At 38.1% G+C, this 17,927-nt stretch overlaps 1 protein-coding gene and 1 long non-coding RNA gene across 9 annotated transcripts in view; one reads left to right on the plus strand and one right to left on the minus strand.

The window, feature by feature from the left end:
• NTNG1 (netrin G1) overlaps positions 1 to 17,927 on the minus strand; it is a 369,041-nt gene that overhangs the window by 273,346 nt on the left and 77,768 nt on the right. The gene's annotated exons all lie outside the window — the stretch shown is intronic.
• Positions 1,297 to 13,096, plus strand: LOC132344867 (uncharacterized). The gene is made up of 3 exons (XR_009493904.1): positions 1,297 to 1,420; positions 1,869 to 1,932; positions 12,316 to 13,096. It is a non-coding gene; the product is annotated as an uncharacterized lncRNA (long non-coding RNA).

The raw sequence follows: 17,927 nt of genomic DNA on the forward strand, positions 1-17,927 counted from the left end.
ACACAAAGGTAAAACAGTATTACTGGTCTCTGAAAATAAATGCAATCAAAAATGATTAAAAATTAATAAAAATTATATTAGTATCTACAAAAGAGTATAACATATATTCTGATGAGATTTGTGCATACACTTCCTTCTAAACAAAATAAAGTTCAATATTTGAGCTTCCAACTTTAATTTGCTCCTCTGTAGTCTGAGCTATACGCACTGTCATTATCAGATAATGTCTATGCAGCTGACTGCTATTAGTACCCTCCATTTTGACTAGACTATTATATTATAAAACATGAGATTGGGCAATTTTACATCTACTCCTTTTATTGATTCTGACTAGTCAGTAGGCAATCAATGGTGATTACAAGATGCAAAGCATTCCAGAGTAGAAAGAAAATTAAATTTGGCTCATCATTTCTGTTAACTATACAAATATAATATCTTCAAGATGAACAGCAGGCAGAATTTAATGTAAATAAATATACCGTTTAAGATCCCAAATCAGCAACAAAATTTATGAGACCACTTCAAATTGATGATGCATTTAAAAAGATTGTATTTTCAAAGGAACTGCTCTCTTTAAGCTGTTAGCAATATAGGCACATGGTGACAATAATTAGTGGGTGAGAGAACACAAGAATATTTATTAAAAGAAAAGGGAGAAACCAGAGAAGGCATGAGATCCAGAGCTTCTGGTTTCCATGGAAGTAGGGAAGGATATGCAGAGAAAAACCAGTTTAAGCAGAGTCATTTGAGAGTTTCTCTAACCATGGGGTACAACCAATGTTTTGTTGATTTTTTTCACCTATAAAGAACTGTATTCTGCAGTAAATATCTTTTATATGTTGCTTTTTCTCGATCCGTACTTTCCTTCACTTGAAAAGATATTATTACGGTAAAAAAGGATCTGACCTCGAAATGTTTCAGTAGCTAGGAAACGAAGAAGGTTACACATGGTAGCCCTTTATTCAATTCACCTTGACTCAACAGCAATAAACACCAGATGAGACTAATCCTGGAATTTTGTCTGTTGAATGTTCACACAATACCAGGATGATAGCCAGAGCTTCTGAATCCAGAAGCCTGTACTATTCTTTCCTTCTACAGGAAAACCATCACAGTATAGATATACAGGATATGCCTGGTAAGTCTCTAGACTTACTTCATTTGAGAATTCCTAAGGAAGGGGTCAATCTATGGACTACATGTGTTTCTTCTATTACAGCAACATATTAATTTCATTCCATAGTCCTTGGCAACAGTAAGCCTTCTATGACTTCACAATGTCCAAGGTAGTGAAAAAGGAACACATGCAATTGAGGACCGATTAACAGGTACTAGCAGTTGCCCTCCTTGAATCTCCACTTCTTATTGGCCTGAACTTGACAAGCACCAACCAAGGTTATTTGTCTGTCTTCTGTGTAAGGTACTGTAATTTAATAATAGATGAAGTTCTCAGAATGGTAATTAATTTCATAATGTATAATAATACATATCACAAGGAGCTAATGATTAGCCATGTGAGATGAATTAGCCCTAAGATACAACAAATAATCCTAGAAAAAAGTATAGAGTCTGTTGGAAAGACAGACAAAAATATACTCAACATAAATCACTTATCTGAATTAACCATTATTTACTAGTGGTAAATGACGGTCAGGAGTTGAAGTTAAACTGCTTAACTCCAAAGACTGCTTATTTTTTGGACTTAAAGACATCCTGGAAGGCCACATCCAGGACTGAGAGGTTACCAGGGGGCATAGTGGTGGGCACCTCTGGCTGTTTACACCAGCATCTGAACTTACTAACTACAATGAACTTTCATGTTCATTGTAATGGCCATATGCTCACTGTATTCATCTTTTATTGTACAGATGGTTTACTGCAATATCTCTCTAATGAATCTGGAAGATGGAGATACTTACCTTTGTTCGATAGGTAAGGAAACTAAGGCCTGAGAGTTAAGTACTTTGTTACACATTCAATAATTATGAGAACCTGGCTTCAAACTCATCTTTATCTGACCCCAAAGTCCAAGCTTGTGCCCACTCTACCACAATACCTCTTTTGTCCAATACCCTTTTTGAAGTCAAAATGGATAATGTGGATAACCCATTAAAAGTTATTCATTCCAGTTATCCATTCCATGTGACACAAGGAAAGCTAAACTCACCCATCTTTGAGTTTGATTAGCAATTGTACCATGGGGCTGTATTGTCTACCAAGGCCAACCAGAAAGTCAACTGCCAACTACTGCATTAAACTAATATGCTAAGCTTTGGGATAACTCACTTTCCTAATATAGTTTAAAAACCACATTCCTATATAGTGCATGATTTGAAGATTATGGAAATACATGAGGACTATTATTATTAATATTCCCCTTTTAAATACAAGGAAATGTACCTAAAATTAAAAAAAAAAAAAAAGTAGGGAAAATCAAAAAGAAAGGAAAAAAAAAACAAAACTGGGGAAACAGAATTTTAGAGAATTTGATTAGCTAAGACATATGGAGTCAGCATTCAAATGCTACTCAATCTTTCCAGAATCCTAAACATGTACAGCTTCCAGATGGCCTATACCCACTCTTCAGCCTACTTATTCTCCTAGAGCTGTCTCTGGTCTTCCACGTGGAGCAAATCCTGCAAGGACTGCAGACTTTCTAGGATTCTGTCTGATGCAGGCAGTCCATCAGTGGGCTGACTGGAACCTCAAGTAAAGGGCACTGCAATTATCTTTCTTTCCCACAATAATACTGGCACCTTATATTACTGTTAGGCCTAGGGATGTCCAGAAGTACAAATGTATTGTGATGTCATTATTTCTTAAGAATTCAACCTTCCATAACTGTTTTACAAGTGCTTGTAAAATCAGTACAATAAACAGGAATTAAAATCCAGCAAAAATAAGAAGAAACTACACATTTTGTGATTAGTATATTATTAAGTATATTTCATTCTCAGTTTGCTCAATTTGTATTCCACGTTTTGCTTAGTGAAGAAATCTAGGACCAATCTTTGCCATCTGTACAAACAAACCAAATTCCCAGAGACCACAGAACAGTGGTTCTTCAGAAACAAATTCACCTTTCAGGGTTATTAACATATTCCCATGGGTCTACAGAGCTGGGCAACTCTGAGGGATAATGCATTTCTTTCCTCTAGGAGAAAAACCACCACATTTTTCCCCAGCCCCTTCTTAGAGGATCATCATCATTTCCGATAGAATTCACAGTAAATGTGGAAATACACGACACTATGACTTATGTGAAAGAATCACTTGGGACTCTAAAAATATTTTTAAGCAAAAAAAAAAAAAATCTTGCAAAGTTTCTGCAAACTGTCATGGCATAGCAAACTTTGGCAAGGTGGGAAGGGAAAATAAGATAGTACAGGGATCAGCTTCCCCAGTCCCTGTGGAGCAGACGAACACACTACTAACTCTACGTCTAAGCCTTTCCCCAGTTATTTTTTTCTGTCAGAGCAGAATATTTTTCAGAAGTTTCATTTAAAAATGAATACTGAGTTGTATGAGCTGCTTGTCTATTTTGGAAATTAATCCTTTGTCAGTTGTTTCATTTGCTATTTTCTCCCATTCTGAGGGCTGTCTTTTCACCTTGCTTACAGTTTCCTTTGCTGTGCAAAAGCTTTTAAGTTTAATCGGGTCTCACTTGTTTACTTTTGTCTTCATTTCTGCTACTCTAGGAGGTGGGTCATAGAGGATCTTGCTTTATGTCATCAAGTGTTCTGCCTATGTTTTCCTCTAAGAGTTTTATAGTTTCTGGTCTTACATTTAGGTCTGTAATCCATTTTGAATTTATCTTTGTGTATGGGGCTAGGAAGTGTTGTAATTTCATTCTTTTACATGTAGCTGTCCAGTCTTCCCAGCACCATTCATTGAAGAGGCTGTCTTTGTTCCATTCTTGCCTCCTTTGTCAAAAATAAGGTACCCATAAGTGCATGGGTTTATTTCTGGGCTTTCTATCTTGTTCCATTGGTCTATATTTCTGTTTTTGTGCCAGTCCCATACTGTCTTGATGACTGTAGCTTTGTAGTAACAACCCAATCAAAAAGTTGGAAAAAGACCTAAACAGACATTTCTCCAAAGAAGACATCCAGATAGCTAACAAACACAAAAATATGCTCAATATTGCTCATTATTAGAGAAATGAAAATCAAAACCACAATATCACCTCACAGTGGTCAGAATAGCCATCATCAAAAAGTTTACAAACAATAAATGCTGCAGAGGGTGTGGAGAAAAGGGGACACTCTTAAACTGTTGGTGGGAATATAAATTGATACAGCCACTATGCAAGACGGTATGGGGATCCCTTAAAAAAACTAGGAATAAAACCACCATATGACCCAGCAATCCCACACTTAGGCATATACCCTGAGGAAACCAAAGTTGAAAAAGACACCTGTATCCTATTGCTCACTGCAGCACTGTTTACAATAACTAGAACATGGAAGCAACCTAGATGTCCATTGACAGATGAATGGATAAAGAAGTTGTGGTACATATACACCATGGAATATTACTCAGCCATAAAAAGAAACACATTTGAGTCAGTTCTGAGGTGGATGAACCTAGAACCTAGTATACAGAGTGAAGTGAGTCAGAAAGAGAAAGATAAATATCATATTCTAAAGCACATATTGGAGAAGGCAATGGCACCCCACTCCAGTACCCTTGCCTGGAAAATCCCATGGATGGAGGAGCCTGGTAGGCTGCAGTCCATGGAGTCACTAAGAGTCAGACATGACTGAGTGACTTCATTTTCACTTTTCACTTTCATGCATTGGAGAAGGAAATGGCAACCCACTCCAGTGTTCTTGCCTGGAGAATCCTAGGGACGGGGGAGCCTGGTAGGCTGCCGTCTATGGGGTCGCACAGAGTCGGACATGACTGAAGTGACTTAGCACCAGCAACACACATATATGGAATCTCGAAAAACAGTACTGAAGAATTTATTTACAGGGCAGCAATGGAGAAACAGACATAGAGAACACTTATGGACATGGGCAGAGGGGAGGAGCGGGTGAGATGTATGGAAAGAGTAACATGGAAACTTACATTACCATATGTAAAATAGATAGCCAATGGGAATTTGCTGTATGGCTCAGGAAACTCAAACTGGGGCTCTGTATCAATCCAGAGAGGTGGGATGGGGCAGGAGATGGGAGGGAGGTTTAAAAGGGAGGGGTTTATATGTATACCTATGGCGGGGATTCATGCTGAGGCTTGACAGAAAACAACAAAATTCTGTAAAGCAATTATCCTTCAATAAAAATATAAATTAAAAATAAAAAAATAAATGAAAACAACTTTGAGATGTACTAAACACGTCATAATTTCTTGCAGTATAAATAAGTCACTTCAGACAGACAGAATTAAGAGCCTGAGAGGGCAGTGAAGGAATCCTCTCCTTCCAGCTTTTGTATTGTGTGCTGTTTTTTTTTTTATTTTCAAAGAAAGCATACTTGATGAGAAAATAACATCAAGCATGTGGACAAAAAGGCTAACGCTGGATCAACTGAGGGCACTCACTTATTGAGCAAAGAATTGATTGTCCTTCAGTCAGTTATTAGTGAAGCTACCAATTCAAAATGGGATTGCTAGGCAAAAACCCTTTCTTCATTTGTAACATTTCCACTCTCTTAGTCTTGCTGCCAGCCCAAAGTCTTTTGCTTGATATGAGCAGTTCTACTCTGCCTAGTACCTTGACGGGCTTACTATGCAACTCTGATTTAGCATGAAGACAGTCTGAGGCTTTATTTCATCACATCCTCAAGCATTTTTACCAGTTTCCTGCTTAGAAGGAGGCCCTCACTCCACTTACAGCAGTTACTTGGATGTTGTGAACAATGATCAGAACAGCAGAGACGCGCTCAGGGAGTAACGCTTCTACCTGGTAGGCTGACCACACCGGCACATGACCTCATTCACTGCACTCTGGTCTGGCCACTGCGTTCACATACACAAGAAACTAAATGGTACACCTCACAAGCTGATGGAGAGCTTTTCGCTGATCCAGGCCCCACAGCCTTATCAGAATTCAGAATCTTTTAACATCTGGACTTGGAGGAACAATGCCATATTTAACTTCCCTCAGCCTCAGTTTCCTTGTGTATAAAACAAGAATAATGACACTATCTACCTTATTAATTTATCTGAGGTTACTGTAAACTTGGTCCAGTAGATGCCATGTAGTAGTCACTTGGCCAATGATTATTATTATTGTTTCTCAGTTTCTAGGAAGATGTGATGATTCCACATGTCTGAGATAACCTATCACAGAAATTAGAGCCGTGCTTTCACAGGAATGTCTGGCTTTCTCTAAACATGCAAGGAATACTATAACCAAGATAGAAATTTTCTCTGATGTGTTAGGTCAAAAGCGATTGTATAAACAGATGTTATAGTTCACGGAAAAACAATGAAGTCTGATCTCATAGATTAAAATCTCCCAGTACGTAAAAAGCAAACACTGATCAGTATTTCAATATTAAGAGAAATCAAGAACATGGGAGAGAAGAGAAACAAATTAACGAAACTCTGGACTGACTCTAAATCCTAACCTCAAATGAGTTATCAGTGAAAGGGACAGTGCTATTTTTGTCGTAGAGGTATTGTTTAAATTTTGCCTTTAGAAAAGAATCCTTGTGATTCAGGTCTCATCTAGCAAAAAAAAAAAAAAAAAATGTTTTACATTGATGCAAGAATAGCTTATATGGATTGTCTGGCACTTATGTAGTATTTGAATAAGAACAAAGGAAGCATTGGTGATTGCTATCTAGAAGTCATATAAATAAGTGTTCTTTAATAAACTACTAAGAATATCTTTCCATTAGTTTTGAATTCTGGCTTCAGGTAAGGTTCAAGAAGAACCAGTTAACATCATTTAAAGATTATCTGGGAGGATTCACGTAAGTGACTATCATCTCAAATGATGTTCTATTGAAACTCCACTGACAAAGTGTCTTTGAAAGAGATTTAAGTAGTCAAGTATATCAGAGTTAATTTTACAAGCAAATTATAATGAAAAGTTTCTGATGCCAAAAATATAAGTCTCTGTTTATAAGAGACAGAAAAACACATACACACAGAGAGAGAATGCTTGTTTGAAATTTGAGCCAAAAGTAACTCTAGCTGAAGGTCAAAAAGACAGACACATCTTAATATATTTGGATGCCTGGTGAAACAGACCCAATAGGATTGATTTGCTCAAGGGACTGGGGAACTAGCTAGGCAAGAGGCGATAAGGATAGTGGTGCTGCTAGAAATACAGTTGGGGAGGAAACTGCCATTTGTGCGCCTGCTGTGTGCCGAGCTCCACGTCTGTACGAGACTGCCCTGGAGGCGTGTGAATCGACATGCGTTTTATTTCTGAGAAATAAAACTTTTGTCACATTAATGACAAATTCTTCTCTTATACAATGAGAGAGGGAAAAAGGAATATGAATGTGGTGGCATTTATCTCAAATGCAACATTTTACTTCCTACCTGTGTTAATGATTGTATTTAAATAGCAGGGGGAAAAAAATCCCAGAACATGTTAAATTTAGCATTTAACATCTGGGATCAATTTAGTCAAATTAAGACTCACAGAGTTCACTAGCACGTTATCATATAGTCATAATATATTGTATTTGTATATGCTACACAGTTGACGCTGGATAAAAAGTGGCTTTAAAGACAATAGACCCCAGTTCAAACGCCGCCTGCTCTCACAAGCTGCACAACTTTGGACAAGATACTTCTTCTCTCTGAATCTCATACCATTTGTTTATAAAATACAGATGATATTTGTGTACCTCAAAGCATTAACGTGAGGTCTGCAGGTAACATTATTTGCCAGGTGCTTAGAACAGTACTGGTCCCAACTAGCATGGTCTCTACAGGATTTCACCTATACTTCTTTAGTCTGTGGTTCTGGCTGGTGGCTATTTGGGCAATTAAAACGTTAATTATTTAGGAGGGTTTCTAGTTTTAAAAAAAAGCTCTGGATTATTCAAAATTTCTAGATCAATAGAGTAATGGAGGATTAGAAAACAAATTCTCAGTTTTACCTGGATACACATGAGAACTTCCTTGGGATAGAAAGATTTTGTCTGCCTGGATACACACCAACGTCATATTTTCCATATACAGAAAAATATGACGAACATATTGATTACTTACCTCATGCCATGCTCTCTGCTAATTTGCTTTCAGCATCTGAATTAATTCCATCAAAAGAAGGAAGCTATGGTTTACATAGTATCATGCTCAGAGCTAGTAATGTGATTTAGCTGGGATTCAAACCTAGATCTGTTTAATTCCAAAACCATGTGTGAAGCCTTAATCCATGTTGTCTTAACTCTCTAAAAGGCTTGCACAGACATATTTATATATTTTTCATAGAGAAGCCATCAGTGAATATAGGCAAGTTTTCTTTACTGATTTTTACATTTTTCACTCCATATTTCTTTGTCCTGTGAGCAGGAGCTTCTCACCTGCCTCTGATCTATGAGATGGATAGAAATATCCTGTGATAGCCTACGATGATATCTGCTGATCCTAGAACTGTCTTGAGAGCCCCTTCCTAGTCAAGCTCTTATCCAGAATCTTTCACCACTGAAAAGGAACTGCTAAGTCTTCAGTTACATCACATTTAAACCTTATACTTTGGTCTAATAATAAATAAGTGTTTTCCCTTGGGACAATCTTTTTCTTTTTTTAGAAATATTCTCTGGATATGCAGACTAAGAGTAACAGTAGCAGTAGACAACATTTATTAAACATATTATTATATGCTAGATATTATACTGATTGATAAACATACATTATCCATTTTCCCTTCCTCAGGGACTCTTCCCGACCGAGGGATCGAACCCAGGTTTCCTGCATTGCAGGCAGATTCTTTACCATCTGAGCCACTGGGAAAGCCATATATATATATATATATATGCTAGATACTGTACTGATTGATAAACATGCATTATCCATTTAGTACCCACTCTAACCTTATAAGGAAAGTGACTATCATTCAACAGATGAGAAACTCAGCCTTTGAGTCTCAGAGCTAATAATTTGCAGAGGTGGGTCTCAAACTAGATTCTTTCTGACACACAAATCCATATTTTTAAGTGCAATGGATTGCTGTCTTAGTACCAGAATGTGAACTAAGATGCAATTTAATTTCTTGTTATTCTTTCATAATTAAATGAACATACTACAATCCTGTAGATTCTGTTAAATACCATGAAATACCTCAGAAGAAAAAGAAGACAGTAACCCAGTAGGGAGCATTCAAAACTGCAGCATTCTAGGCAGGGAAACTGAATCAAATCCTATTTAGTAAAATCTTTAGGAACCAACAGATGTCTGACCACAGAAGCTACCCAAACAACTCAGGGGACTGTGCTTCACCGTCCTCTTGAGGAGTTCACTGTGCAGAGAGGGTGAGACAACCTGACGTCCGGGAAACTAAGACTCATTACTTTGGAGATGTGTCCTAAATTACCAGACTTAGAAATTAATGACCAATGCATGTAAGTGTCCTGATAAGCATCAATTTTCTTGAAAATGTGTTTCTCGGATGTTCCTAAGCAAACCTATGATGACAGTCCTTTTCAAGGAGAGAAATCCCCAGAACATAAGCCTTAATTTAGGGTTTTATATTCTCAAACAGATCTTCAGGTAAGGTTAGGTGCTGTGTCAGACTTGGCAAATGCATACCCATGAGCATTTCCTGGCATGATGCCAATACATTTTCAGAGATCCATGAATTCTCTTGTATGTCATCCCTTGCTACCCTAGGCATCTTTTTATAAAACAGAAGGCTAACATTAAAACTATTTAGCCTATAGAAGTGGGAAGAAGTTAACTATCCCATTAGGGATCAAATCCATAGCTTTTTTTTCTCTAATAAAAGCATCTCAAAGCAACTAACATTTTTAAAATTCCCATGTAAGTAATACCTTTATTCCACAAGTTGCCATTATTATTTTCATCAATTTTCTCCCCATTCTTTCATAAACTGACACCTTCCCCATTCCAAGGGCTCACTCCTTAATCTGACACAATCCCAAATTGATTCTTCCTGGATTTTATCCACACCTCACTCTGCCTCTACCTTGTATAACAAGCAAACAAAAATGTTCTATGATTTTTAAAAATAAAAAATAAAGCCCTTTATTTTAGTCCCGTTACCATCAGAGATACTAAACTTTCTTGGTCATCCACATCATGCAAGAACAATGTTTACGCCACGGGGCAGCTAAGCCTGTGTGCCACAATTACTGAGCCCATGCTCTAAACCTGCAAACTGCAATTTCTGAAGCCTGAGCGTACTAGAGCCCATGATACATAACAAGAGAAGCCATCACAATGAGAAGCCCGTGTATTCCAACTAGAGAGTAGCCTCTGCTTACCACAACTAGAGAAAGCCCATGCAGGAACAAAGACCCAGTGCAGCCAAAATTAAATAAATAAAAAATTATTAAAGGTTAAAAAGAACACTGTTTACTATTTTATTATTGTTATAACCAATATGTCAATTATCAAAAAGTTAGCAAATATAGTTAAGCAAAAGGATGAAATTATCACCCTAATGCAACTACCTAGATATAACCTATACAGCATTTTAGAATATATCCATCTACCCTTTATGTGTGTATACAAATGTTTTTAGAAAAAACATAGGGTCATTCTGATTTATACTATATCTTACTAAAGAAAACCCAGCTAGTGTTTTTCCATGTCATTAAATATGCTTATGTACTTGAACAAGTAAAGGACATTCAGTTGCTGTTTAGTCTCTAAGTCATGTCTGACTCTTTGTGACCCCATGGACTGTACCCTCCAGGCTCTTCTGTCCATGGGGATTCTCCAGGCAAGAATTCTGGAGTGGGTTTGCCATTTCCTTCTCAAGGGGATCTTCCCAACCCAGGGATCAAACCCATGTCTCCTGCTTGTCGGGTGGATTCTTTACCACCGAGCCACCTGGGAAACCCAAAGGATACTCATTCCCCTGCTTCCAGTCTCCTCACTCCCTAGTCTCTTGTCCACATATACAATTCTCAGCTATGACCTCCACTTGTTAAATTCAGCAGCCTTTTCTCATTTTCTCCTTTTTTGATCAACTTGCAATATCACACAAGATACAGTGATGACCATACTTTCTCCTAGAAACTCTCTACTTCCTCAATTTACATGCCTCCCCGTGTCTCTGCACCCCGACCCCCACACCAAAATTTCCAACTGACAACCTACTTATGAGCCACCCGCATCACAAGCTGCTTTCCTTGCGCTTTCTCTCCTTATTTCTACCAAAATGAGGAGAGAACACCAAATATCAAAGTTAGATATTTTTCCCATTTAATATGGGCAAAAACTGAAACTCAGAATAAATGACTTGCTCAAAGTCACAGTGGAGTAATTTAAGCTAATTTTTCAAATTGCATATTCTTCAGTTCCCCTCCAAACATACCCTTTGATCTGAATCTGGAGAGATAAGACCCAGAAATCTGCCTTGTAACATCATTTCTAGGTTATTCCAAAGTTGACTAAATTTAGAAAAGCATTGGCTCAAGAGTCCCTTCTCTTAAAATGAAATTAAAGCCCATCTCACATCTTCAGTTTCTTTCTGAGCTCCAGGACTAAATTTTGAGCTTCCTACTAGACTTACAAATTGGTGTGCCCCAAAATGAATTCTGATAATCACCCTTTCTCACCCATCACTTCCTTTGCTCCTATTCCAAAAAGTACCACTGGACTTCTCATTCCCCAGACTCAGGCCCTAGATGGAATCTGCCCAAATTCTTATGCTCTCCTCTAAATTAGGTTACTTCCACTGGCTTTCATCACTACAACATTCTTCATCCCCAATTACTTAATGGCTATCAGTTAATAGAAAGCTGTTGGATACTTGACCCAACAAACGGTGAACAGCTCCAGTATATACCAGATGCCAGCCAAGAGCATGGTACTGTGTTCAGGGAGGACCTCCAATCCTCACACACCTTACGTTCTGACCAAACCAATGGCACACTGTGTCTGCAGCTACTGCTCTTTCTTTGCTCCAAATGTTTTCTCTACCTAAAATGCCCTTTCCTTGCATTTTGGTAGGTTTAGACCCTAGGCATTTCTCAGTCTGGCTCAGCTGTCACCTTTGCCATATAGCTGCCCTGAATCTTCTCAGACAGTGTGGTCTATCTCCACTGCCATCATCTGCCACTAAACATATGCCAATGTGAGGGCACACACCAGTTTTACATTAGAAACGTTTGCTTGTTAGTTTGATTTTAAGTGAATGTTTTCTCTTGCCTATAGGACTGTGGCCTCCCCGTTTGTGTATCCTCACAACCCTGCAAAGCATTATCATAAAAGCTCTACACAGAACTCTTCACATGAGGCTGAACTGAATGAAACCGTCTTTTCCATGGGCCAAATATGGTGAATATTAGTAATTCATGTGTTTCAATGTAAACACAGGCCAAGTACCCAGCTAAGCATGTGAACACATGTGATATCTCAGTTAATCATCACAACAGTCCTTTGGAGTAGGTGATATAATCATCCTCATTTTACTGACATGGTAACCACGGTTTAGAGAAGTTAAGTGATTTGCTCAAGGTTACACTGATAATAACCAAAAAGCTCTAATACTGTGGCCACCTGATGAGAAGAGCTGACTCACTGGAAAAGACCCTGATGCTGGCAAAGAGTGAAGGCAGGAGAAGTGGGTGACAAAGGATGAGACAGTCGGATGGCATCACCAACTCAATGGACGTGAGTTTGAGCAAGCTGCGGGACATAGTGATGGACAGGGAAGCCTGGTGTGCTACAGCCCACGAGATCGCAAAGAGTCAGACACGACTGAGCAACTGAACAACAACAACAATACTGATTATAAGTGGAAGAGTTTGTTAGAAACTGGAATAAAACAGATGAAAGTGGTAACACAAATTGCCTCTTAGTGGTAGGCTCTAGGAAAATATATGTCACTTTTACTCATTTTGTATATTTTTTCCTTTCCACAACAGGAATATAGCACTTGATTGTGAATTTTAAGAACTAACAAATGCATCATCATCATAATAAATAAAATTTGTTAAGCACACACTTGTGCCAAATATTCTAATTCTTTTAATGTTCACAGGAATCTTATGAAATATAGTATGGCAAATGAGGAATCAGCCCAAGAAGGCTGAGAATTTCTCAAGGTTACACTGCTAGTTAAGGGGTAGAGTCAGGGCATGCAGTCAGACTGCAAAGACTATTCTCTCTACCTATAAGCCCTGCATATCCACAAAAGCTGACACTATATATCAAGGATATATTTTAAATGGCAAGAAATGAAAACATATTTTAATCTAAATCAAGGTTTAAAATGAATGCAAAAATGTGAATGAATTTGGTATCTTAATTCCCCTTTGCTACGGCTGACACGGGCTTCCCTGGCGGCTCAGACCATAAAGAATCTGACTGCAATATGGGAGACCCAGGTTCAATCCCTGGGTCAGGAAGGTCCCCTGGAGAAGGGAGTAGCTGCCCACTCCAGTATTCTTGCCTGGAGAATTGCATGGACTGAGACTGGCAGGCTACAGTCCATGGGGTCGCAGAGTCAGACACAACTGAGCGACTAACATTTTCACTTTCATGGATGATATAAAATTTCAGGCCGACTCTTTTAAAAAATGTCCCACTTTCAAAGGCAGAATAACTTGTTTACTAGCTTCTTCAAAGAATAACTATTAGAGAAAACACAAAGGCATAGAGTCATACTGAGACTTACATGATGGTGAAGAATTTGAACTCGAAAGTTTTTTCTGACTCTGCCACAGGAATTTGTTAGCTAGACCCAATTAGGTCCAAAATGTCAATGAGGAACTAGTGATAGATATTTAGTAACAGCACTGGGGAGATAAACCAGGTGAAGGGAGGGAGCGTGAGAGGCAGGGAGGGTTTAGTAGGTACCTAGAAAAGCATGTGTTTGGGGAAAAGCAATTCCCAAGTATGGTTTTGGGAGCTGCCTTCCACACATGCTCCATCCCTGAGATGTGAAATACAGAAATTGAGAAAGCATGGTAGGAGCTTTAGTGCCAATGGTTAGCCAAGTCTTAATAATATGTCCTTTAACATGATTTCTTGTGGCGGTCTCTTTAGACAGGCTGCTGTGCTTTTCATAGCTTCCAGATGTTAGAGCCATGATGCAAAAAATTGAAACAAGTATAATGGGCTTGATTGTGCAGAATCAGATCGATTCAAATTAATTTATGAGCCCACTAAACATTAACAGTCAATGAGTTTACAAGAGATTAAAATTGAGAACAACACTAACTATGGTGTTTCATGACAAAATAACAGCTAAATAAAAATATTTCATTTCACTTTTATCTAATAGCAATTTTCAAAGTATCCCAAAATATGTTTGACTGTGAAGCTTGGCATTTTCCACTGTGTCTTTTAAAAGCAGAATTCTAAGGTAAGCAGAAGAACTACCTTGGGGTATTTCCAGTGGGCATTGCCTCTCAGTGGTCACTTCCATCACGCACTTGCTTTGAGTGAGTTAATACATGCAAATGCTGAGCATATAATGGACACATGGTAGCTGCTCGATATACGATGTTTTGCTTTCCCTTTCCTCTACACCACATGCGTAAGAAGCCCTTTCTTGCTTATTGTAAGGACAAGTTGACACAGAGAAATATATATTAAGTTAAATGGAATCACATGCAGCTGGAGTCCTTCTCTGTAAACTCTTGAGAAAACAGGCTAAGTCCAGAAGCTCCAATAAATAATTCACTACTCAAAGCTCAATAATGTCAAGATTCTTTTACAAAAACAGGGTATCGTCTATGGACTTTTTGTATGTTTGGAGTTACTGAGTTAACAAGGAAAAAAAATGACTTGACATTACTGTTCATAAAACAAACTAAAATGAGCACAGATTTTAGAGCCCAAAAGACCTGGTTTTGAATCCCAGTTTCAACACTTACTAGCTATGTGACCTTGAATAAGTCCTGCATCTCTTAAGGATTCATTCTGAAAGGGATAATCCTTTCCTTGCAATGTTGTTATGAGGATTCAAGATAAGATATGGAAAGTACTAGTCTCTGATAAATAGCACACTCATTAGGTGATATAATATTATTATAACAGGTATTCAAGCATACTTATTGCTACTAACTCTGCAATTGATAAAATAATAATATAACAGACTTAAAAGATTTTTAACAAAAATGTGTGGGTTATGCTACTGTAAGAGAAAGCAAATGGGATTACTTGCTCAGAAGGTTTGACCAACTCCTAAGCCTCTTGTTCTCATATAATGCTTTTCTCTAGGAAAATGATAATATCTCATGCTGATTTTCCCCTAAGAGATTTATGAGTATTAAATATATTTTAATACATCTATAAAGAGATTTAAACTCTTTTTGGAAATAAAGCTGAGGGAGCCATTGATCAGAATTTGACATAGGTATAATTTGACTGCTTGGCTGCATTTTTCCAAATACATTTCTCCCCATAAACTGATGGAAAATTCAGTATTTCATTTTCTGAATATTGCCCAAATGAATTGTGGAAGTCCAGCAGAAGTGCTTGATTGTAGTTTCATTAGACTTCTTTTCCTTTAGGCCATACAGGTGCAATGAAAGAAGAAAGAAAATTAATTAAATTTATGGGCATGTTTATACCCTCTGGGTGTCATAAAATGTACTGGCTCAGACATTTTTCAAGTAATTAAGCAGACATCTATGTGTTTCCTAATGAGTTGCTGCCCTTCCCTTTTTAATCTGGTGAGAGATCTTATCACCTGCCTTCTGTCAACTGATGGGCTTATTCTCTGGATGAGTTCAACCTTCTATCCTTGTGTTGCAACATGCTAATCGAATTCCATGGATACAAACATGAGATCCTCTTGTCTGCAAAAATCTTCTCAAAGGTCAAGTAGTAATTACACTGGGTGTGGTTATTTAAGAATATTAAAATGAACTTGTTTGCCTCTTGTATGTATTATCCAAGATGTTGGTTTAGACTGAGACATGCTCATAGATACACATTTATATATGCATGCTTAAGTACAGGTTATACATTACAGAGTACATGTGCTTCTGCTAAGTCCACTCAGTCATGTCTGAGTCTTTGTGACCCCATGGACAGTAGCCCAGCATGCTTCTCTCTTCATGGGATTCTCCAGGCAAGAATACTGGAGTGGGTAGTCATTTCCTTCTCTAGGGGATCTTCCCAAATGAGGGACTGAACCCAAGTCTCCTGCATTGCAGGTGGATTCTTACCATCTGAGCCACCAGGGAAGCCCATTAAAGTATACACATCACATATAATACATATGGAAAGAGAAGGACTAATTCAGTCTGGGGCTTAGATGAGACAAAAAATTTGAACTACCTCTTAAGGATGTATTGATGTAATTTTGGCAAAGCCAGGGCGAGACAATTCCATCAGAGATGAAAGCCATATATAAATAAACTGGCCTATATGATGCTCCTCCAACTCACCCAGCCCTGCTCCAAACATCAAAAACCCTTAAGCAAACTATACATAAAATAATTAGGGCTCTAAATAATAGAAAACACATATCATATAAAACTGCATTCCTCAGTAAGAATTGAGAATAAGCGGATGTTCAGAGAAGATATCCAAGGGCTACAATACAGAGGATAGTATGGAGAAGGGAGTCACCCTGAAGAAAAGGGAGGATACGCTGAGCTAAGCCAGTAGATGAGTAAAAAAAATGGTACAGGGGATTCCGGATGAGCATCCACAGGAGCCCAGGAGGCACTGCTCTCCCTAGAGCAGAGTGTGGCAGAGGAAGCAGCAATAAACAACATTAGAAAGGCACAGAGGCCCAAATTAAAATGGAAGGCCTAAAAGCCAGGCAGAGAGGTTAGAATTTGAAACTTTTGTGTAAATTCCTTGGCAGTGACATATAATCAATTCTTTTTTTAAAAAAATCACTTGAAGAAATCTTCAAGAACAACTAATCTAAACCTATCTTCCCTGTGCAGCCTTTCCACAGATGAAGAAGTATATTGAAAATAGTGTTTTATTAAGATTCTTCGGGCAGTGACACAGGACAGTCTGAGTCTCAGGTGCTCCAGTAGACACCTCACCTTCCCTCAGATCTTCCCATCTTCCTCTCTGCCTCCTGGGATCCCCTCTCAGCACAAGGGTACCTTCTTCTACCCACAGCTGGCCTTGGCTCTCCCTCTCCCTTACTCACCCTCATCAGTAACCTGATCCTGGCAGTTTTATGTCTTTATCCTCTCTGAAAGCTATCCCCTTCCCCTGTCTCCAGGACCACTGCTTTAATTCAGGTCTTTGTTACTTCTGACTGGGTTGCCACAGAAGTTACCCTTTCTCCTTGCCTTCAGCTTTGTTCCACTCCAGGCCATTCCCAAATGACACCAGTGAAACAAGATGAAGGTGCCTAAGCCATATTTCATATATATATATACACACACACACATATATAATTAAAGTTGAATATAATTAATGTGTACTAGCCAATGATTTGATATACATATATATAGTGAAATGATTACTACAGTCAAGCTAATTAACACATCCTCTCACATACTTAGCATTTTTGTGTGTGATGAGTATACCTGAAATCTACGCTCAGCGTATTTCTAGTGTTCAATACAGTATTAAGTATAGTCATTAACCCATTTATCTAAAAACATTATTATCATCAGATTAACACTTCAAACTCCTTTGCATGATTTCATCCCAAAATGTTTCTCCAACAGGGCTTCCCTTTTTGTAATGCTCTTCTCCTCTTCCTTTATCTCTCTACTTTAGGACACATTTAAATCATACATACCTTTTTCAGTTGCAGTTGACTAAATTCTGACTCTTCCAACTTAAACAAAACCTGAAAAAACTTAAACAAAAAGGGATGCATTGACAAAGAGGAT

Source organism: Bos taurus, chromosome 3 (genome assembly GCF_002263795.3).
Source record: "Bos taurus isolate L1 Dominette 01449 registration number 42190680 breed Hereford chromosome 3, ARS-UCD2.0, whole genome shotgun sequence".
NCBI lineage: Eukaryota > Metazoa > Chordata > Mammalia > Artiodactyla > Bovidae > Bos > Bos taurus.